The 22,709-nt window shown below is 45.9% G+C and overlaps 1 protein-coding gene across 1 annotated transcript in view; it reads right to left on the bottom strand.

Moving 5' to 3' along the window:
- The window catches only part of SYN2 (synapsin II), a 323,398-nt gene that overhangs the window by 153,215 nt on the left and 147,474 nt on the right, over positions 1 to 22,709 (bottom strand). The gene's annotated exons all lie outside the window — the stretch shown is intronic.

Below are 22,709 nucleotides of genomic sequence, written 5' to 3'. Positions count from 1 at the left end.
ATTCATTTAATGTCTAAATGGCATCCTTACATGAAAAGGGGAATATTAAATATATGGAAGCTCCTAGAAAGTCTTGTTTGGTAATGACAGTGATCCCCTGCTTGGTTTACAGCTACTACGTAAGGTAAATCAATAGTAGCCAAGAGAACAGCTGCTTGCCAGTTTGAGAAAGGTTAACAAAACAAAGCGCTCCTGATGGAAGTAAAAATAGTTTTATGGTGTGTTGGAAATAAAGATGATGGAGACTTCCCCTCTCTTTATGTAGAATTCATTTTCCTACCAGAAGGCAGTGCAAATTAATATTGTTGTAATGACTTGTGATTACAATTTAAAAGAAAAGATCTACTTCTGTAAATTGGAGATTACAGTTTCTTTGAGGCTGACAAGGTTAACAAGAAATTGTCAGCATAAGTCTATCACTGAGCAAATGCAACCTAGTTGGAGTTACTAATCCTCAGGGGCACTTTTATGACCCAACTGTAACAGCACCCCGATCTCAGCTTCCCAACTCAAATGTTGCCTGTGAAAAGGTATGTGGAAAGAGATACAGTACTTACTGTTCACTTCCACACTGGTAGTGGCATTACATAAGAACATAGGAGCCATGCTGGTTCAGACCAAGGGTCTATCTAGTCCAGCATTCTGTTCACACAGTTTTGTTTTGTTTTTGTAGCTTAACTTCTGCTGTACTGTTTTCTTGCAGCTGTTTTCTTGCAGGAAACTTCTGACTTACTTCTGAGTAGTCATAAAATGTAAGACTGTGCTGTAAGTCTGCAACCCTTGGCGCACTCATGTGGATGTAAGCCACACTGAACTCAATGGGGCTTACTTCTGAGTAGACATAAGATCACCCTGTAAGTCTGCAACCCTCAGCACACTTACTTGGGAGTAAGCCCTACCGAACTTAATAAGGTGCCCTGAAACAACAGAGGACATTGCTTCTGAGCTTGGTGGGCTGGGGGATCAGATGTGTCTCCCTTCTTGCAGGGAGGCATTTGACTCCCTTCTCCTTCCAGTTGAGAAACACAGATGCAGGAGACGCAATCGGCAGGCGATTCTTGCCCTCACCCCTGTCAAATCTCATCCTGACCATGTCCCCAACAACTGAGAACAAACGCCCACAGCAGGCAGACACAGTGATTTCTTCTCCTATTGGAGAATTTCACAGGGAGGTCATGGTGCTCCTGTTCCGTGGGCTGGAAAAAATACATTTTTTGTGTGTGTTTGGAGAAAACACGAGATAGGCTGGAGGAAATGACGTGAGACACCCTGGAGGGTAACGGCGTCGTCATCTGAAGAGCCCGCAAACATCCGGGAGACAGCCATCTCAATAGCAGGATAAAAGCTCTGTGTGATGAACCCCTAAGTCTCTCAAAGTGATTTAGAAAACTTTTATCACAGCAAACTCTCTTTCAAGTCTAGCATAGGAACAGAAATTACATGATGTCTATAATTAGCAGTCTATTCCATGTTTTCCTAACAATTCTATCCTACCAGTATCTGGAGCAGTCCTGGCTCAGTTCTGAGTTAGGACTCAATCTCTCTCTTTCCCCCTCTCTGTGCCCACAAGGTAGGCCTGGCCATGCAGCCATGAAAGATTCTGGTAGCCCTCAACCTAAGTACTTGTTTACTACTAAAGTAATAAAATCATACTTTGCTTAGATCATGTCTCTTCATGTTTTGGCTCCTGAAGAACCTTCGCATCCATATGGTGCCAGGATTATTGAAGCATCATTCCCTACACTCTTCTCCAATTTGGCCACCTCCTACTAGGTGGCAAGTCCCATGTGTATGGGAGAAGAGTATATGTGAGAGCAGTTGAGCAAATACTGGGAGAAGAAGGTATGAAAATGTGAGGGAGCATAAGTGGCTGAGCAGAAAGCTGAGCATAGAAGTGGGATATGGAATGAAAGTAGTTAAAATGTCAAAGGATTTATTATATAGTGCAGCTCTACATATGGAACTAATTTCCTAATAATAAGCTTGAGTAAAACATGCTAGATGTCACTGGTGACACTATGAACACCTTTCAATGTATAATACATCAATTCTGAATGTTGTTAATAGTGAATTTTGGTAACACAATATAATGTATGGAAGACAGCTATTTATAAATTAAATTAAATGTGGTATGCTCTGCTGTTCCTTGATGTTGCTCTTGCTTTTAGTTTGTAGCACCAAGCCAACTCATTACCATTTGTAACTAGTGAAAACACCTTTTGTCATTAGTACTCTACCAGGAAATTCCTTATTTTAACAGATCCTAATGCAGTTTTCAGTCAAGGCAATTTAGTTGTACAGCATAAATTAAAAACAGCTGATTTATGGGAAGACATGGTAACACAAAGAGCATTCAGGCTATTCATGATTCAACTTTATGGTTTGATTCATCACGGAACCCCACAGTCTGACTGTGTTAACAGCTGACAATATTTTCTGGTTAACAGCTGACAATATTTTGTCTGTTTTCTTAACAAACACTTCCTCATTCTGGCCTGGATGTCAGTCTTTCACAAGGTAGTTTACTTCAACCCACACACATATTTTATGACCACTTTCAGCATCTCACTTTAACTAGAGAAATGCCTCATGTGATGGTGGGAATTTATAGGGCTGGTTCAAACATAACACTAAACCATAGTTTAGTATTAGAAGAACAAGCCTGGATGAGCCTTGGACTCAGATGCTTCCCTTTGTCCTCCATCAGAAGGTTCCATTTCTGTATTAGATTCACCACAGCTTAGCATGTTGTTCAAACTTTAAACTGTGGTTAAACTTAACCAAGACAACTTCAAACTATGGTCCTAAAAGTAATTTAGGGTGAAATCCTATGGCTGCCAGACAGCAGCTAGACAGTCATAGGATTGGTCGGTTCCTGGATAACTGCTGCCCCATCCTCTGTCCTGCCACCTTGTAGGCAGCACGGATCATCTCTGCACTCAGAAGAGTAGCATGCAGCAGGGGAAAGGAGGCGTTCCTGGGGGTAGGGGGTTTGTAAGTGCTGGTACAACACTTCCTATGTGTCATCTGGTCTCCTTAACCCACACTCTGATGTCCCATGGCTAGACAGCCAAAATCAGCCATCTAGCCACAAATGTAGGGAGGCTGGAGCATGGAGGAAATGATCCCCTCCACGTTCCTCCCAGTGTGCATTGGATACAGTCACCTCTGAGTTCGGAGGTGGCCGGCTATCCCCATAGGATTGCTCTCTTAGTACTGGGGGCATGCTATTGCCCACCCCAACCAAAATGCTTAGGGTGATATTGAGATGGTGAATTAAATTAGGGAGGCATCAAAAGGAGAAAGTGTTACTCTCACAAAGACTGGATAAATGCATATTCTGGTCATGACAAAGAGGTGGAATTTCTAGATACCCTAAACAACTGTGCCCTGGAACAATTAGTCATGGAATCAACCAGAGGGAAGGTGAGCCTAGATTTAATCTTAGATGATGCTCAGGAACAAGTGCAAGATCTGAGTGGTGCTGAACATACTAGAAACAGTGACCACAATGCCATCAAATTTAATTTATATATAGGTAGAAAATTGCCAACAATTTGATATCGAAAGGGGAAACTTCTAAAAAATGAAGGGACTGGGTAAAAAGGAAGGTGAAAGAGAAAGCCAAGAGTGCAAAATCTCCCCAGAATGCTTGGGGGTTACTCAAAACCACAATAATAGAAGTTCAGCTAGAATGTACCATAGGTCAGGAAAGGTGCAACCAAGTCCAAGAGGTCACCAGCATGGTCAAAAAGTAGTGTCAAGGAAACTGTTGAAATGGTAACAGTATTTCTCAAGTTCAGGTAAGCCTTGACATAGAAGCCAGGGCCAGTCCTAAGCCGAATGGTGTTCCTTACATTTATTAAACCTTTGAATACCTTATTTTTTAATTCCACTGTAGCCCATTTCATGACTTGATGCACTATTTGCATTCATGATTTATCCCTGTGGTATAAGGCAATGCAATCACCCACATGCATACCTTTTGTTGAATAGGCACTATTGTAAATTTCCCGTGGTGGTAGGAAAATGTTAATACAATGGTGGCCATGCAGATCAGTGTTACCAACTTCACAAGTGAAGGTGAACTGTTTGTACAGTTGTGGGTGAAGCCAGAAGGAAAATAGTTGCTCAAGGGATGGAGCCAATTACCTGCAGTACCCCATGAGCTGCACATACAAGTCACACTCGCTGGATCGTCACCTTGCTGTGGTGAGTGGGCTTGTGTGTTCCAATGAACCCTGTGAGTGAAGCCGTCAGGAGTTATGTACTGCCAGCAGGGACACCCATGGCGGTAAGATCAAGGGGGAGGAACCAGACAAAGAACGATCCAAGAAAGTCCTCAACGGCAGAACAGGTGGAAGATAACAGGGTGTATGTTACAACGGCTGTGAAGGTGGATGAAGGCTGCAGCAGATAAAGGACTACCAATCATCATGTTATTCATGCCATTGGATTAGAACCTTTTTCTCTGAAGACTGTGTGTTGATCATTGTGCACTGATCTCCACACATAAAACAAATTCACACACAGGTGTCTTCCAATCCACCCAACAATCAAAAGTCCCATGGTGATCGGTGAATGGCAACGGGGGCAGGACTGTGAAATCCGGAAGCCCCTAGTCATGGACCGGCACATGGGCGGTAGATACAGACTCAGCCGTCCTAACTCAAGGACCGAGGCAGTTGAGTAGTTCAGCAGCTGTATCCACGACTGAGCAGTCCTATTTAGGATCCACTCTGCTCACCCCATATGGGGAGGGGGCTAGAAAAGGTGCCCTAAACATAGTCTGCCTCACTCCTCCCTGACTGGATTCCCGTGTCCAGTGGGGTCACCACTTAGCAGTTGTAAAAGACAAATGAACTTTGGAACATGGAATATACGGACACTGCTGGACAATACAGATAGTGAACACCCTGAACATAGGACTGCCATCACTACAAGGGAGCTGAGACGTTTTAACACTGACATAGCAGAACTCCAAGAAACCCCAAGAGCAGGAGAGGGACAACTGAAGGAAGAAAAAGGAGGTTATACCTTCTTCTGGAAAGGACTGCCTGAACAAGAACGACAAATACATGGAGTAGGCTTTGCTACTAAAAATGATCTTATGAAGCTCTTGTCAGAAGCTCCTACTGGCATTAATGAACGATTCTCAATGCTTTGAATAAAACTCACCCAAAACCAGCAGGCAACTATTTTAAGTGCCTATGCACCACCATTAGATGCTGATGAAGACATCAAAGAAATTTTTTACTCCCAGCTGGACACCATCTTATCAGAGATACCTAAGGAGGACAAAATTATCCTCCTGGGCGATTTCAATGCAAGAGTTGGGCGTGATTTTGATTTGTGGCCGGGGATCATTGGGAAAGAAGGAGTTGGCAATAACAACCAGAATGGAATTTTACTTCTGACTAAATGTGCAGAGCATAATCTTGTTATTACCAACACACTCTTTCACCAGAAAAATAAATTTAAAACATCATGGAAGCATCCTCAGTCGAAGCATTGGCATCTCCTAGACTATGTAATTATCTGTGCCAGAGATCGTTGTGATGCACTCCTCACTAGAGCCATGATGAGTGCTGATGACTGTTGGACAGACCACCGATTAATTCATTCTACGATGGCCATTAAGATTGTCCCTGAACGTAGGCTCCAAGGAAGAAAACTAAGACGTAAAATGAACACCCAAGCCCTTCAAGATCCTATTAAGCGAGTCTGCTTTCAAGCAGCTTTCAAGCAACTCTCAAGGAACATCTATCCATGAAAACCCCTGAAAATGTCGAGGAACACTGGAATAAATTGAAGACCTCCATTATCGCAGCCTGTGAACAAACGATTGGATACCAAACTAAGAAACATCAGGATTGGTTTGATGAGAATGATAGGGAGATTGAACATATTATTGATAAGAAAAGGAAAGCCTTCCAAATATGGCAAAAAGATATCAACTGTGCCGCTAAGAAAAAAAACCACACCAGTGCAAAGGCTGAGGTCCAAATCAGAACTAGAGAACTTAAGAACACCTGGTGGATAAAGAAAGCTCAAGAAATCCAGCAACTTGCAGATGTCCATGATGCTCGGGGCTTTTTTAATGCCACAAAGGCCATCTATGGACCAACAAATCATGTGTCAGGGTGGAAACTGAGCCGATAGAACCCCAGAACAGTTCTGATTCTGAGGAGGAACAGCAATCCGTGGTAGAGGAGCTCGCTCATGCCTCACAGGCACAGCAGCTGGCAGAGATTCCTCCTGCCAGCATTCCTGAGATAGATAGTGACCCTGGCAGCGAGAGAGTGCTGGAGAGGGGCTTGCTGGACGCTGGATGCAGGGAATGACGAGCGATGGGGGGCGCAGAAAGGAGGCGTAGCGATGGGGGGCGCAGAAAGGAGGCGTAGCGTTCGTTTGGTGTGCAAGCAATGGTCGCGTCCTGAGGACCCAAGGGAAAGAGGGAGGAACTCTCCCTAGCCCATAAGTTCAGGGTCTTCCCGTGATTCTCCTTCAAACGGGGACCAACTGCCTAACCTGGAGCATAAGCCACTATGCAATCTTTCCCCAGTGCTGTTCTTTGCTTAGTCGCTGGTGGTTAGCATCTGAAAGATGGGCGATTAATAAATTTAATTAAAAAAAATCATTAAGTTGTAAAAGGAATAAAGCCTTGAAAAGAATCCTTTTCATCTGTGTCTTGAGTTGGCTATTGGCAGGGACTGTAAGAGGCAGCTAGGACACTCCTGACAGCTTGGTCCCCGTTCCTCTTTTTTTTCCCCTTCTCTCTGCTCCTGCTGCCTCTGGAGGCTGCCATGGACCCGGCGGTGCAAGCTGTCACGCAAGAGAACCAGGCTGTTCGGGATCAAGTGGCTCAACTGACGACTGCTGTACAGAATCTGCAAGCTGCAGTTCAACCTCCACCACCTCCGATTCCCCCCCAGCGCAAGTTCCCGCTGGCTCTGCCAGAGAAGTTTTCTGGTGAGAAAGGACTTTTTTCAGATTTTCCAGGCCCAGTCGGAGCTGTACATGCACCTCCGACCAGAGGATTTCCTGACAGAACAGGTTCACGTGGGCTTCATCATTAACCTACTTTCAGGCATGGCAGCTGAATGGGCTTTGGGACTTCTTCTTGCTAATGACCCCTTGCTTGGGGACTATCAAGGTTTCATGACAGCAATGGCCAAATTTTTCGGTGACCCCCTGCACACGCAGATGGCTTCTCGGGCGGTTCGCCACCTCAGGCTGGGCAAAGACTCAGTTTCCAGCTACGTGACAACTTCTCGCTTGCTGATGCAGGATTTACAGTGGAATGATGCCGCACTGGTGGCTCAGTTTTTGGATGGTTTGAACGACAAGATCTGGGATGAGTTGGCACGCATGCCTAGCCCGCCTACTTTGGAGGACCTCATCCAGACCTGCCTCCAGATAGATAGTCGGCTGGAGGGGCGCCGGCAGACCCGGCGGGTTGCCGGAGGCCGCGATTTCCCTCCTCCCATTCCCCCACGTTTCCTGCCTCCTCCCTCACCCCTGCGGTGGGGGCGGAGGAGACCCCGATGCAGCTGGGAGCTACCCGAGCCTTGCTGCCACTAGAGGAACTAGAGTGGCGGTGTGCGGAGCGCCGATGCTTTCGGTGTGGAAAGCTGGGACATTTTGCCAAAATCTGCCGTGCTAGATCCGCAGCCCCACTGCCTCCCCCTCCTCTCCTTCCTCCTCCTCGTCCCCAGGCCTGACTAGGCTGCCCCCCAAGCCTGTTGGGGGTCTCCAGTGTGGGGGGCGCTTCCAAACCAGGTGGGTGCCTTCCGCAACCCCCCCACCCTCCCATCTGCTATTGCATGTTCACCTCCGCTCCTTCCAGTGGGGTGGGGTGGAGGCCCTAGCTTTAGTGGACTCTGCGGCTATGACCAGTTTCATGGATGAAACGTTCGCCCTCTTCCACAAGATTCCTACCCTGCCCCTTCCTGCCCCCTTGGCAGTGGAGACCATCGATGGGCATCCTCTTTCTTCGGGCGTGGTGACCCGGAATACAACTCCGCTCACTCTGCGCGCCCAGTCCCACGTTGAGCAGATTCAGTTTCACTTGGCCAAGGTTCCCCAATACCCAATCGTGCTGGGTGTTTCCTGGCTCTCTAAGCATAATCCTCAGATTTCTTGGGGGCTTCAGCAAGTGGAGTTTGCGTCTCCCTACTGCCGGGAGCATTGCCTCCCGAACGAGGCACCAGTTCCAGTCCAGGCCTTAACCCTTTCCTCCCCCTCCTCGTCGGCTTCTGGCAGTTCTTCAGCTACCGTGATCCTCCCAGAGAAGTATGCGACTTTTCGGGATGTTTTCGACAAGAAGAAGGCTGACCAGCTTCCCCGCCACCGCCCTTTTGACTGTGCCATTAACCTCATTCCTGGGGCGACCATCCCTGTTGGCTGGCTGAATTCAATGTCGGAGCTGGAACTTCGAGCTCTGTGGGAGTTTTTGGACACAAACTTCAGATGTGGCTTCATTCGCCCCTCCTCCTCCCTCGCCTGCGCCCCCCCCCCATTTTCGCATTTTATGAATGCCATCTTCTGGGACTATTTGGACACTTTCCTCATTGTGTATCTCGATGATTTACTTATATTAGGGATGTATGAAAGTGACTTACCTTTCGCGGATTATGTTGATGGTGGGGGGGGAGGCGTTCCGTCCCTCCCACCGGAATCCTCAATGGGGGGGAGGCCTCCCCCCCGGAATCCTCGATGGCCGGCTGTGCTCTGCAGCAGCTCCATGGAGCAGCCGGCCAGGCCCAGCCCAGCCCAGAGCTGTCCACAGCCGGATTTCCGGCCGCGGAGGGCTCTGGGGAAAAAACAAACAAACCGCGTACGCAAATGGCAGCGGCTATGGCCGCCGCCATTTGTGTTCCTTATTTTTGGCTGTCTGAATCTACGTAAATATTTTTGTAGACTATGACGGCAAAAATAAAGGGGAACGCAAATAGCATAGCAGGCGCTATTTGCATCCCTTTTTGATTCACCGTTTTAGCCTATGTACATATTTACGTAGGCTAAAACGGCGAATCAAAAAGGGACACAAATAGCACCTGCTACGCTATTTGCGTTCCCCTTTATTTTCGCCATCATAGTCTACATAAATATTTACGTAGACTAAGATGGCCAAAAATAAGGAACGCAAATGGCGGTGGCCGTAGTCGCTGCCATTTGCGTACGCGGTTTTTTGTTTTAAACCCACCCAGCCATGATAGGCTACGTAAAGATTTACGTAGCCTATCATGTTGTGTTTTTTTTTTTTTAAACCCAGCCATGATAGGCTACGTAAATCTTTACGTAGCCTATCACATCTTTTTTTTTTTTTAACAAGACTGGAAATGGCGGTGGCGGCAGCCGGTTGGAAGATCAGCTGCCACAGCCACCGCCGCCGAAGCTGCCGCTGGAGCCACCACCGCCCGGAAGATCTGCCTCAGGTAAGTCTCGTCCCGGGGGGGATCCATGGGGGGGCAGGGGGGTGGTAGGCTGTTCCACCACGGAGTTCGGGGAGCCGAATGCACTGGCATTCGGCCTCACCGAGATCCGTGGCGGAATTCTCTGACATCCCTACTTATATTTTCTGAGGACCCCCACACCCATCAGCACCATGTCTCCGCCGTCCCGGGCGTGGAAAGGAGGTGTAGCGTTCATTTGGCGCGCAAGCAACGGTCACGTCCCGAGGACCCAAGGGAAAGTGGGAGGAACTCTCCCTAGCCCATAAGTTCAGGGTCTTCCCGTGATTCTCCTTCAAACGGGGACCAACTGCCTAACCTGGAGCATAGACCACTATGCTATCTTTCCCCAGTGCTGTTCTTTGCTTAGTCGCTGGTGATTAGCATCTGAAAGAGTCATTAAGTTGTAAAAGGAATAAAGCCTTGAAAAGAATCCTTTTCGTCTGTGTCTTGAGTTGGCTATTGGCAGGGACTGTAAGAGGTAGCTAGGGCGCTCCTGACATCATGGTACAAGCCCCTTATGCTCAATAGATGGTGCCAAACTTCTAAAGGACAAAGAGTCTATTGCACTGCGTTGGAAAGAGCATTATCACAACCTCCTTAACTGTAACTCTATTGTGGCTGATGAGGTCTTCTTGCAAATCCCACAAAAACAAACCAGAGATGAGCTTGCAGTATCCCCTAGTTTGGAGGAAGTCAGTAAAGCCATCAACCACATGAAAAACAACAAAGCTAGTGGACCTGATGGGATCCCTGCTGAAGTCTTTAAAGAAGGTGGGCCTGAAGCTACACAACTGCTTCACAAGCTCATCGAAAAAATCTGGATGAGGGAGGAGATCCCACCAGACTTCAGGGATGCCATAATTATCACTCTCTTCAAAAAGGGTGATAGAACAGATTGTGGAAACTAGTGAGGCATCTCCCTTCTAGCTACAGCAGGCAAAATCCTGGCAAGGGCCTTGCAGACCGCCTTCTACCTATCTCAGAAGATATCCTCCTTGAATCCCAAAATGGCTTCCGCCCCTCCAGGGGGACAGTGGATATGATCTTCACTGCACGACAGCTCCAAGAAAAATGCAGGGAGAAAAACCAACCTTTGTACATGGCATTGATCTGACTAAGGCCTTTGACACTGTAAATCGAACTGCTCTCTGGACCACCCTTCTGAAAACTGGATGTCCTAATAAATTTGTGAACAACTTGCAGCTCCTCCATGACGGCAACAATCTTGGATAACAATGGCTCTCAAAGTGATCCATTTAAAGTGGGATCAGGTGTTAAACAGGGATGCGTCATTGCTCCAACTTTATTAATTATCTTTATCGTTGTGATTCTACACCTTGTTGAAGGGAAACTTCCCACTGGTGTAGAAATCATATATCGAACAGATGGAAAACTTTTTAATCTCAGTAGGTTAAAAGCAAAAAGTAATTACAACCTCTGTCATAGAACTTCAATATGGTGATGATAATGTAATCTGTGCACATTCAGAGGATGATCTCCAAACTATCCTAAACATCTTTACAGAAGCATATGAAAAGCTCGGCCTCTCACTTAACATCAAAAAACCCAAAGTGCTTTACCAGCAAGCACAAACCAATCCCTCTGTAGCACCATCAATCCAGCTTAATGGTGTGATGCTGGAAAATGTCAATAACTTTTCTTATCTTGGCAGCCATCTCTCCACAAAAGCTGACATCGACGCTGAAATTCAGCATTGCTTGAGCTCTGCGAGTTTAGCATTCTCCCGAATGAAGCGTAGAGTGTTTGACAATCAGGGCGTTTGCAGGGAGACTAAAATGCTTGTTTACAAAGCCATTGTACTACCGACCTTACTGTATGCCTGTGAAACATGGACCATCTATAAACGCCACTTCCAACTTCTCAAAAGATTCCATCAACACTGCCTCCGAAAAATTCTGCAAATTACTTGGGAAGACAGACGGACTAATGTCAGCGTACTGGAAGAAGCAAAGACCACCAGCGTTGAAACAATGATTCTCCAACATCAACTTCGCTGGACTGGCCATGTTGTTCGAATGCCTGATCATCGTCTCCCAAAGCAGCTACTTTATTCCCAACTTATGAATGGCAAATGGAATATTGGTGGACAGCAAAAGAGATTTAAAGATGTTCTCAAAGCTATTCTAAAAAAATGTAACATAAGCTCCGGGTGAATGACTGGCTACGAAGGTGGTGCCGACGAGAGAGATTTGGATTCTGGGACCACGGGCTATACTTCCTGGAAGATGGGCTGTTGGCAAGGGATGGGTTGCACCTCACAAAGGCTGGGAAGAATGTGTTTGGCCACAGCATGAAGAACTTCATCAGGAGGGCTTTAAACTGAATCCTACGGGGAAGGGAGATGTAATGTTGGGGGTAACAATGGACGTAGGCGCATGCACTGCAATGGAGAGAACAGCGCTGATAGCGCCCAATAATAGTCTTCAGACACATGTAGGAAGAAAGCCAGACTATGAAGCACATGGGCTTCGATGTCTATATACTAATGCCCAGAGTATGGGAAACAAACAGAACGAACTTGAACTCTTAATACAGGAGGGAAATTATGACTTGATAGGTATAACTGAGACTTGGTGGGATGACTCTCATGACTGGAATACAGCAGTTGAAGGATATAACTTGTTCAAAAAGAACAGGAGGAACAGAAAGGGAGGCGGGGTTGCACTGTATGTGAAAAATACATATCTCTGCACAGAAATACAGGAGGAGGAGCTTGGTAGCCCCATCGAGAGCATCTGGGTTGAAATAAATGGAGCAAAGAATAAAAGGAACCTGGTGGTCGGAGTCTACTACCGGCCACCCAATCAAGGAGAAGCCAAGGATGAAACTTTTGAAAAGCAAATAGCCAATGTTTTAAGGAAGCATGATGTAGTAGTAATGGGGGACTTCAATTTCCCCGATATTTGTTGGGAGACAAATTCTGCAAAACATGGCCCCTCCAGGAAATTCCTGACTTGTGTGGCGGATAACTTCCTCCTACAGAAAGTAGAGGAAGGAACTAGAGGATCGGCTATCCTTGACTTGATCCTAACCAACAGAGATGACTTAGTGGATAAAGTAGCAGTTACAGGAACTCTGGGGGAAAGCGACCATGTTGTACTTGAGTTCTTGGTTCTAAGGGAAGCAAAAGCCGAGTGTACTCAAACGCGTACCCTGGATTTTAGGAAAGCTGATTTTAATAAACTCAGAACAATGATCAGTAAGGTCTCATGGCAAACAATGCTAGCGAGAAAAGAAGTCCAAGATGGGTTGGAACTTTTAAAAAAGGAAATTCCCAAGGCACAATCACAAACAATTCCAACAAGAAGAAAAGGTGGAAGACAACAGAAGAAGCCAATGTGGCTTCACAAAAAGCTTAGGGATGACCTGAAAACAAAAAAGGACACATATAGGAAGTGGAAAGAAGGCCAAGTAACAAAGGAAGAGTACAGGCAGGTAGCACAGAATTGCAGGGATGGCGTCAGGAAGGCTAAAGCGGAGAACGAGGTGAGGTTAGCGAGGGATGCTAAAAACAACAAAAAGGCTTTCTTCAGCTACGTGCATAGTAAAAGGCAGAGGAAAGAAATGGTTGTTCAGCTATTAAATAAGGATGGCAAAATGATAACAGATGACAAAGAAAAGGCAGAGGTGCTCAATTCCTACTTTGGCTCAGTCTTCTCCCAAAAGAGGGTCTATGACCCCCCTGGCAAAGGCGAAGTACAGGCTGAAGGGGCAGGATTGCAGCTTGAGATCGACAGGCATATGGTCAAGGAACACCTCATTACTTTGAATGAGTTCAAATCTCCAGGGCCAGATGAACTGCATCCTAGAGTAATAAAGGAACTGGCAGAAGAACTCTCAGAACCGCTGTCTATTCTCTTTGAGAAATCATGGAGGACGGGGGAAGTGCCAGATGACTGGAGGAGGGCTAACGTTGCCCCTATCTTCAAAAAGGGTAAAAAGGAGGAACCTGGGAACTACAGACCAGTCAGTCTGACATCAATCCCTGGGAAAATTCTGGAGCAGATGATAAAGCAATCCATCTGGAAGCACCTTGACAACAATGCCGTGATTACTCGAAGCCAACATGGATTTGTCAAAAACAAGTCCTGCCAGACAAATCTGATCTCATTTTTTGATCAAGTCACCTCCCTTGTAGACCGTGGGAATGCTGTAGACATCATATACCTCGACTTCAGCAAAGCTTTCGACAAAGTGCCCCTTGATATCCTGATGAGCAAACTTGCTTGAAGTGGGCTAGATGAAACAACGATCATGTGGATCCACAGTTGGCTACAGAATCGGACTCAAAGAGTGCTTATCAATGGGACCTTCTCAAGCTGGGGAGAGGTAACGAGTGGGGTACCGCAGGGCTCAGTCCTGGGCCCAGTGCTCTTCAACATTTTTATTAATGACTTGGAGGAGGAGGTGCAGGGAATGCTGATCAAATTTGCAGATGACACAAAATTGGGAGGGATAGCTAATACTTTGGAAGACAGAAACAAAATTCAAAGTGATCTGGATAGACTGGAGTGCTGGGCAGAAAACAACAGAATGGCATTTAATAGGGGCAAATGCCAAGTTCTGCACCTAGGAAAAAGAAACCAAATGCACAGTTACAAGATGGGGGATACGTGGCTCAACCACACTACGAGCGAGAAGGATCTTGGAATTGTCGTCGATCACAAGCTGAATATGAGCCAACAATGTGATGTGGCTGCAAAAAAGGCAAATGCTATTTTGGGCTGCATTAATAGAAGCATCGCTTCCAAATCCCGGGAAGTACTAGTTCCCCTCTACTCAGCACTGGTTAGGCCTCATCTGGAGTACTGTGTCCAGTTCTGGGCACCACACTTTAAGAAGGATGCAGACAAGCTGGAGAGGGTTCAAAGGAGGGCAACAAAGATGATCAGGGGACTGGAAACAAAGCCCTATGAAGAGAGACTGAAAGAACTGGGCATGTTTAGCCTTGAGAAGAGAAGACTGAGGGGAGATATGATAGCACTCTTCAAGTACTTGAAAGGTTGTCACAGAGAAGAAGGCCAGGATCTCTTCTTGATCATCCCAGAGTGCAGGACACGGAATAATGGGCTCAAGTTACAGGAAGCCAGATTCCGGCTGAACATCAGGAAAAACTTCCTGAGTGTCAGAGCAATACGGCAATGGAACCAATTACCTGGGGAGGTAGTGGGCTCTCCCACACTGGAGGCCTTTAAGACGAGGCTGGACAGCCATTTGTCAGGGATGCTCTGACTTGGATTCCTGCATTGAGCAGGGGGTTGGACTCCATGGCCTTGTAGGCCCCTTCCAACCCTACTATTCTATGATTCTATCTATAAGCATTGAGAACAGGGAAGCTCTAACCCATGAGTGTTCCAACTGGAGGTCAGCCTATATTAAAGGCACTATGGACTTTGAAGAAGCACGAGTACAGGGCGAAAGGGAGAAATGAGCTCAACGGAAGGCACGTCAAGCAAACGCTCATCGTGATCGCCTTCCACCTGGAAACCTATGTCCTCACTATGGGAGGCTGTGTGGATCCAGAATTGGCCTTCACAGCCACCTGCAGACCCACTGTTAAGACTCTACCCTTGGAAGACAATCTTACTCGGTCATGAGTGATCGCCATGATGATGATGACATACAAGTACAAATCTACATCTGAGTTGCTACAGAGGACAGACACAGCAAAATTTGAGGGCAGGGCAGAAGGCTTATTATTTTTGCTACTGTGAAACAGTTAGGACTCAGAAACCCTTGCTTATCTACTGCAAATCACCAAGAGATCTACAAGTAGATCTCATTCTACCTTCCTCCCACCCCTGGTCTAATCTCCCTGCCTTCTTCCCTTGCAATCCTCCTCGTCCACTTGCCTGCCTCCCTGTTCCAGCCTTCTTTAGATAGACTCTTTGGCTTGCAGCCTGGCCTGTGATTAGGTATGGATTAGGACTCCCCATAGTGTTAGTGATGCTGTAAAAGTTCTCCTGAGCCAGGCTTTGGGGCTCTGTAAAAACCAGCCTCATTATTGAGATGATCCTATAATTAGTTCCTGAACTTGTTTCTTTCCTCTGTACTTCTCCTCTGAACTTTACTTCAAATCTTACCACTTGTACGCGCTCTCTCTCTCTCTTTGCTGCTGCTGCTGTTGTAGAAACAGCAATGAAAATAAAATAAATCAATGTCCTGAAAGCTTAAAATAGCCAGAGTGGCAGGAAGCAGACATGCTTGGCTGCACAGGACAGAGATGGGGAGGTGGGGAGGGACATGTGAAGGGGAAGAGAGTTCCCTTGCTAGCTCACATCCAGGGAAGGGAATGTATTGTCACTGTTTGGGTAGTGGCTGCACTGGTTGCTGACTTGAAAGAAAACTACTGCTCCCTCTGTGAATAATCAAATGAAGGAGAAGACTCTGCAACTGACTCTGGAGGGGAGGGGGAGCTATCAGGCCAAGGCTGGGATTCAGAGTTGCCCTCAGCAGCTGTTATAGCGAAGGCAGAGGAGGTGCCCTGGAATCACGGCCATGGGAACTGCATAAAAGGGCCAGTGCTATACAGGATAAACACCCTTCCATAGCATGTTGCTTGCCAAGGACACTGTTTATGGTGAAGCACCTTGAAAGGAAGTCTGGATTCTTCAGGCCTGATGAATGGGAGGAAGGTGGGAACCTGCATCCCAAAGATCCTTTTCCTGCGCTCCCCAATCCGTTGCCTAAAAAAATTGCTCATCTTTTCTCTAATGAATTGAAGGAACTGATTTCCTCCTTGTTGAAGCCAGAAAGGTTTGTTTTCCTGAATGGCAATGAGAAACAGAGAGGGAAAGCAGGAGAAAAGGGCGTGTGAGACTGTCCTTGTACTGCTTGGGATAAGCCAGTAAAGGATGCCAAAGGCCACACTCGGAATGCAGAAATTATGGATGTTACTAAGTATGGACTTCTTCCCACCAGTTGCATCAAATGCACTTTGCCAGTCCACAATTCCTTTAAAGTCAGAAAAAATTCATGAACCATGCATTTGAAAAGACAGGAGCAAATCACAAGAAACACTAGAATAAAATGCAACAGTTTGGCATTCAGATACTCCGTAATAACTAACTGAACAAATTATGGCCATTTCAGAGAAAAGGGCTAGTGTGGAAGTGACCCAAGACATAATTTCTTCTGAGCTGATGGGCAGAGTTAAATTTATTATAACTTCTTACAGTACTTAGTACAGTACTTACATGCACTGTAGAAACAAACAAACAAACAAACAAATAACTGAGGCTTCTGCATACACAATTTGTGTAAATTTGAATATATATTTGGCTTGATTTCTTCAGTACAAGTACATTAAATGCAAAGAAGCAAGGTCAGTTAGTTTTCAGATTGTCAATTTGAAAAGAACAACACCTTGAGTGGTTTCTGTCGGGAGGTTGCCCCTGCTGCCTTCTGAAATCCTCAGGTAGCCAGAATCAACACGCAGACAATAGGACTCTTTTCCAAGGCTTTATTTCCATTCAACCTAATGATGCTTACAGATGCTAATTGCTTGCTCCTACGAGTGAGACTTAAGAGAGCTGCCTACTTGGGGGTTCTAACCTTAGGAATCAGTTGATCTCCGTTCGGAGGGAGTCTGAACTTATGGGCTAGGAGGAGAGTCCACCCCTTTCCCATGGGGCATCGGGGCGCCGCTGTTGCCATCGCGCCAAGCGGACTGAGCGCCTCCTCTCAGCGCCTGCCATCTCCCGCTTGACACTGCGCCAGTGCCTAGCGTCCAGAAACTGCTGTTGCTCCTCCCTCTCCCTGCCAGGGTCACTATCACTCTCAGGACAGTGTACCGGGAGGGGGTCTCCACCTGGCTGCGCCTTTGAACAGCGTGCGGGTTCCTCTCCCAAGATTTCTATCTCTTCCTCAGAATGAGAACTGCTTTGTGGCTGTCTGGGCTCCGATCCAACCCTGACAGTTTCTACCCTTAAAGGCAGCTGAAAAATAATAACATAAATAAATAAATTTAAATAAATAAAACACAAAAATCTGGGACATATTTCCACCTTCATATCACACACAATTATCTTAATATTTTTCTTTTTGATACTTCCCTATTCTACATAGACCTATGGCCTTTCCTGATTGGAAAACACTTGTATAGGGAATGAATATGCACATTTAATCATTCTAACCAAGACTATTTTTCTTTTGTGCTTGCTTCAGCAGTATATATCCTAAAATTTAATTGATAGATCCATTCAAGTTTGACCTTTTTTGTTGTCATGTATGACTCTGCTAACGAAAAATGCTAAAATCAGGCCAGCATAATATCTTTATTAGAGCAACTCCAAGGTAAAAAGAAATACTGTGCAAGCTTCTCAAATGTTTTCACAGCATTTTGTGACCTCTGAGTTGGCCTAAAAAAGGTATTATATTTACCTGAAGTTATCTAAGAGACTTCCTTCTTCAGTACAGGCCACCCTGGTCTCTAAGTTCTAAGGAGGAGACCTTGCTTACCATACCCCAGCCTACTGAGGCTCATCTGGCCATGGTGCAAAGGAGGGCCTTCTCAGCTGTGGCACCACCATATGGAATGATCAGGCGAACGATCACATGAAAATTGAGATCAGGCAGGTTCCTAGTGTTGAGAATTACTGCCTTGTTGTGGCAAAGGGGCTTGCGTAACTCAGTGAACCCATAAGCTATGCCGTGCAGGGCCACCCAAGACGGACAGGTCATGGCGGAGAGTTCTGACAAAATGTGGTCCACTGGAGAAGGAAATGGCAACCCACTCCAGTATTCTTGCCAAGAAAACCCCACGGAATGTATCACAAGGCTAAAAGATATGATGCCGGAAGATGAGCCCCTCAGGTCGGAAGGTGTCCAATATACTACTGGGGAAGAGCAGAGGGAATTTCCAAGTAGCGCCAGAAAAAGTGAAGAGGCTGGGCCAAAGCCGAAAGGACACTCAGCTGTGGATGTGTCTGGTGGTGAAAAGAAAGTCCGATGCTGTAAAGAACAATATTGTTTAGGAACCTGGAATGTCAGATCAATGAATCAAGGTAAGCTGGAGGTGGTCAGACATGAGATGGCAAGATTGAACATCGACATCTTGGGAATCAGCGAACTCAAATGGACAAGCACGGGCGAATTTAATTCAGGTGACCATTATATCTACTACTGTGGGCAAGAATCCCTTAGAAGAAATGGAGTAGCACTCATAGTCAACAAAAGGGTGGGAAAAGCAGTACTGGGGTACAATCTCAAAAACGATAGAATGATCTCAGTACGAATCCAAGGCAAACCATTCAACATCACAGTAATTCAAGTCTATGTCCCAAGCACTGAGGCCGAAGAAACTGAGATTGATCAGTTCTATGAAGACCTACAACACCTTCTAGAACTAACACCAAAACAAGATGTCCTTCTCATCATAGGGGATTGAATGCTAAAGTAGGAAGTCAAGAAATCACCGGGATAACAGGCAAGCATGGCCTTGGTGTACAAAATGAAGCAGGACAAAGGCTCATAGAGTTTTGCCAAGAGAACACGCTGATCATAGCAAACACTCTTTTCCAACAGCACAAGAGGCGACTCTACACATGGACACATGGTCAATATCGAAATCAGATTGCTTATGTCCTTTGCAGCCAAAGATGGAGACGCTCTATACAGTCAGTAAAAACAAGACCTGGAGCTGACTGTGGCTCAGATCATGAGCTTCTTATTGCAGACCACTAAACCATGCAGGTATGACCTAAATCATATCCCTTATGAATATATAGTGGAGGTGAGGAATAGATTTAAGGGATTAGACCTGATAGACAGAGTGCCTGAGGAACTATGGACGGAGGTCCGTAACATTGTTCAGGAGGCAGCAACTCAATCCATCCCAAAGAAAAAGAAATGCAAGAAAGCAAAGTAGCTGTCTGATGACGCTTTACAAGTAGTGTCATCTTTCCCTGAGGAAAGAAGGGAAGTGAAAAGCAAGGGAGAAAGGGGAAGATATACCCAACTGAATGCAGATTTCCAGAGAATAGCAAGGAGAGACAAGGACTTCTTAAATGAACAATACAAAGAAATTGAGGAAAACAATAGAATGGGAAAGACTAGAGATCTCTTCAAGAAAATTGGAGATCTCAAGGGAACGTTTTGTGCAAAGACGGGCATGATAAAGGACAAAGAAGGCAGGGACCTAAAAGAAGCAAATGAGATTAAGAAGAGGTGGAAAGAATACACAGAAGAACTATACAGGAAAGATCTGGATGTCCCTGATAGCCATGATAGTGCGGTCACTGAACTTGAGCTGGACATCCTAGAGAGTGAAGTCAAGTGGGCCTTAGGAAGCATTACTAACAACAAAGCTAGTGGAGATGACAGTATTCCAGCTGAGCTATTTAAAATCCTAAAAGATGATGCTGTTAAAGTGCTGCACTCAATATGCCAACAAATTTGGAACACTCAACAGTGGCCACAAGACTGGAAAAGGTCAGTTTACATTCCAATTCCAAAGAAGGGCAACGCCAAAGAGTGTTCAAACTACCGCACAATTGCGCTCATTTCACATGCCAGCAAGGTTATGCTCAAAATCATACAAGCTAGGCTTCAGCAGTATGTGAACCGAGAACTACCGGAAGTACAAGCTGGGTTTCGAAGAGGCAGAGAAACTAGAGATCAAATTGCCAAGATTCACTGGATCATGGAGAAAGCAAGAGAATTCCAGAAAAACATCTATTTCTGCTTCACTGACTACGCTAAAGCCTTTGTGTGGATCACAACAAACTGTGGCAAATTCTTAAAGTGATGGGAGTACCAGACCACCTTACCTGTCTCCTGAGAAAGCTGTACAAGGTCAAGAAGCAACAGTAAGAACTGGACATGGAACAACTGGTTGGTTCAAAATTGGGAAAGGAGTATGACAAGGGTGTATATTGTCACCCTGCTTATTTAACTTATATGCAAAGTACATCATGAGAAACGCTAGGTTGGATGAATCACAGGTCAGAATTAAGATTGCTGTGAGAATTATCAACAACCTCAGATACGCAGACGATACCACCCTAATGGCAGAAAGTGAAGAGGATCTAAAGAGCCTCTTGTTGAGGGTGAAAGAGGAGAGTGCAAAAGCTGGTCTGAAACTCAACATTAAAAAAACGAAGATCATGGCATCTGACCCCATCACTTCCTGACATATAGAAGGGGAAGAAATGGAAGCAGTGACAGATTTTATTTTCTTGGGCTCTAAGATCACCACAGATGGTGACTGTAGCCATGAAATTAAAAGATGCTTGCTCCTTGGGAGGAAAGCTATGGCAAACCTAGACAGCATAGTAAGAAGCAGAGACATCACTTTGCTGACAAAGGTCCGTCTAATCAAAGCTATGGTTTTCCCAGTAGTAACGTATGGCTGTGAGAGCTGGACTATAAGGAAGGCCGAGCGCCAAAGAATTGATGCTTTCGAACTGTGGTGCTGGAGAAGACTCTTACTAGTCCCCTGGACTGCAAGGAGGTCAAATCTGTCCATCCTAAAGGAAATCAACCCTGACTGCTCATTGGAAGGACAGATACTGAAGCTGAAGCTCAAATATTTTAGCCACCTAATGCGAACAGAAAACTCCCTGGAAAAGACCCTGATGCTGGGAAAGATTGAAGGCAAAAGGAGAAGGGGACGGCAGAGGATGAGATGGCTAGATAGCATCAGCAATGCAATGAATATGAACTTGAGCACACTCAGGAGAGGACAGGAAGGCCTAGCGTGCTATGGTCTATGGGGTCACGAAGAGTCGGACACGACTTAACGACTGAACAACATTTGCCCAGGCATTTCCCTGACCACTAGCTTTGTCAGCTACCCCCCATTATTTTAATGAGATGTTATTGTTTTATCACTGTTTTATTGTTTTAATAATTGTAGATCATCCTGATTTTAACTTGTAAACCACTTTAGGATTTGCGCCCAGTTCTACTCAACTATCTATTTAAACTTAAGATGAAGGGGGACTTAGGTGTCTGGGCTCCCTTGGATGGAAAGGTGATTTAGGGTGCAATCTTACACTTGAGTTCTGCTGGTGAAACTGCCCAGAGACACCGGCAGAATGACTAAAATGGGGCAGAGTCTGAGGAGCACTGCGGCTGGCATTGGGGAGGAGAAGTTTTGCTGTATCCTAGACTCCCGAAGACAACAGCCACCCACCATAACTCAGATGATAGGGCATGTGGCTATATCACTCTGGACCCATGTCGAACACTCTTAGAGCTCACAAGGGGAACTGTGGTGATGTCAGGATTCCTTTCCCCCTCACTTAACTTCAAACACCAAAACGTACACAGACAAGAGGCTTCAGTCTACAGCTTTTAATCCATTACTTCACAGGGTCATACAGATACAAATTCTCAGTGACTCTCAGTCTACAAGGAAATGCCTTCAGGGGGTTCAAAAGGTAGTTATGAAAGTTGCTTGCCGTTTGAAGAGGAAGACGGTCTCGCTAGCCTAACTTAAGCAGGGGAGGAACCTCTCACTCGTGAGACTTCTGAGCGCAGCTTCTTATGCAAGGCCAACTGGGTAGACCGTCTTAAGTTCTGCCCCTGCCTTCTCCCTCTTTGCTCTGCATCTGCGCCTGGCATCTATTAGATCAGATTCTCCAGCCCCCCCTTCTGTTCGCTGTCTCCCACGGGGGTGGGTGGGTGAAAAGGAACCCTCATCCTCAGCCAGCTGGGCGTTTGTAGCCTGTAGCCAGGCCAGTCATGTCTGGACTAGCCTGGGAAAACAGCTCCCCGCATCTGGTGGTTCTGCTTCAGAATCTGAACTGCTATCCCACTCCTTGAGCTCAGAAACAACCCTGACAGGTGATGGGAAACATGGACAAAGGACAATTTACACACAAAGGCAGCATTTTGCACAAACACAGTCTGTCTATAGAACTCTCCTAGGAATTTGAGCATATTGCTAATGCTGCTGTAACATATACCTCACTTTCGGACTCCAGACACAAATACCTAATGGTAATCCCCACTCTGCTTCAACAACTGGGAGTGCCAGGACAGAGCGCCCCACATGGGAAAGCAAGAGAAGGGGAAACACTTGCTGCAAAACATAACTGCTGTGACTGTGTCTCATGTCCCACCACCCCTTTGCTATATATGAGTACTGTGTCATGTCTGAACATTGTTATAACTGCTTACCCCAACACCAGTGAGCAGTCTCTCCCACACAGGGAAGTTCTCTGTTGGCAACAACCAGTTACTCCACTCCAACTATTGTAACTGCTGACCAAAGACCCATGAGAA

The sequence above is a fragment of the Heloderma suspectum genome, chromosome 2 (assembly GCF_057233095.1).
Source record: "Heloderma suspectum isolate Gila_16-S chromosome 2, 16-S_ref, whole genome shotgun sequence".
NCBI lineage: Eukaryota > Metazoa > Chordata > Lepidosauria > Squamata > Helodermatidae > Heloderma > Heloderma suspectum.
Note: the sequence above shows the minus strand (reverse complement) of the source record. Positions and strands in the feature narration are given on the sequence as shown.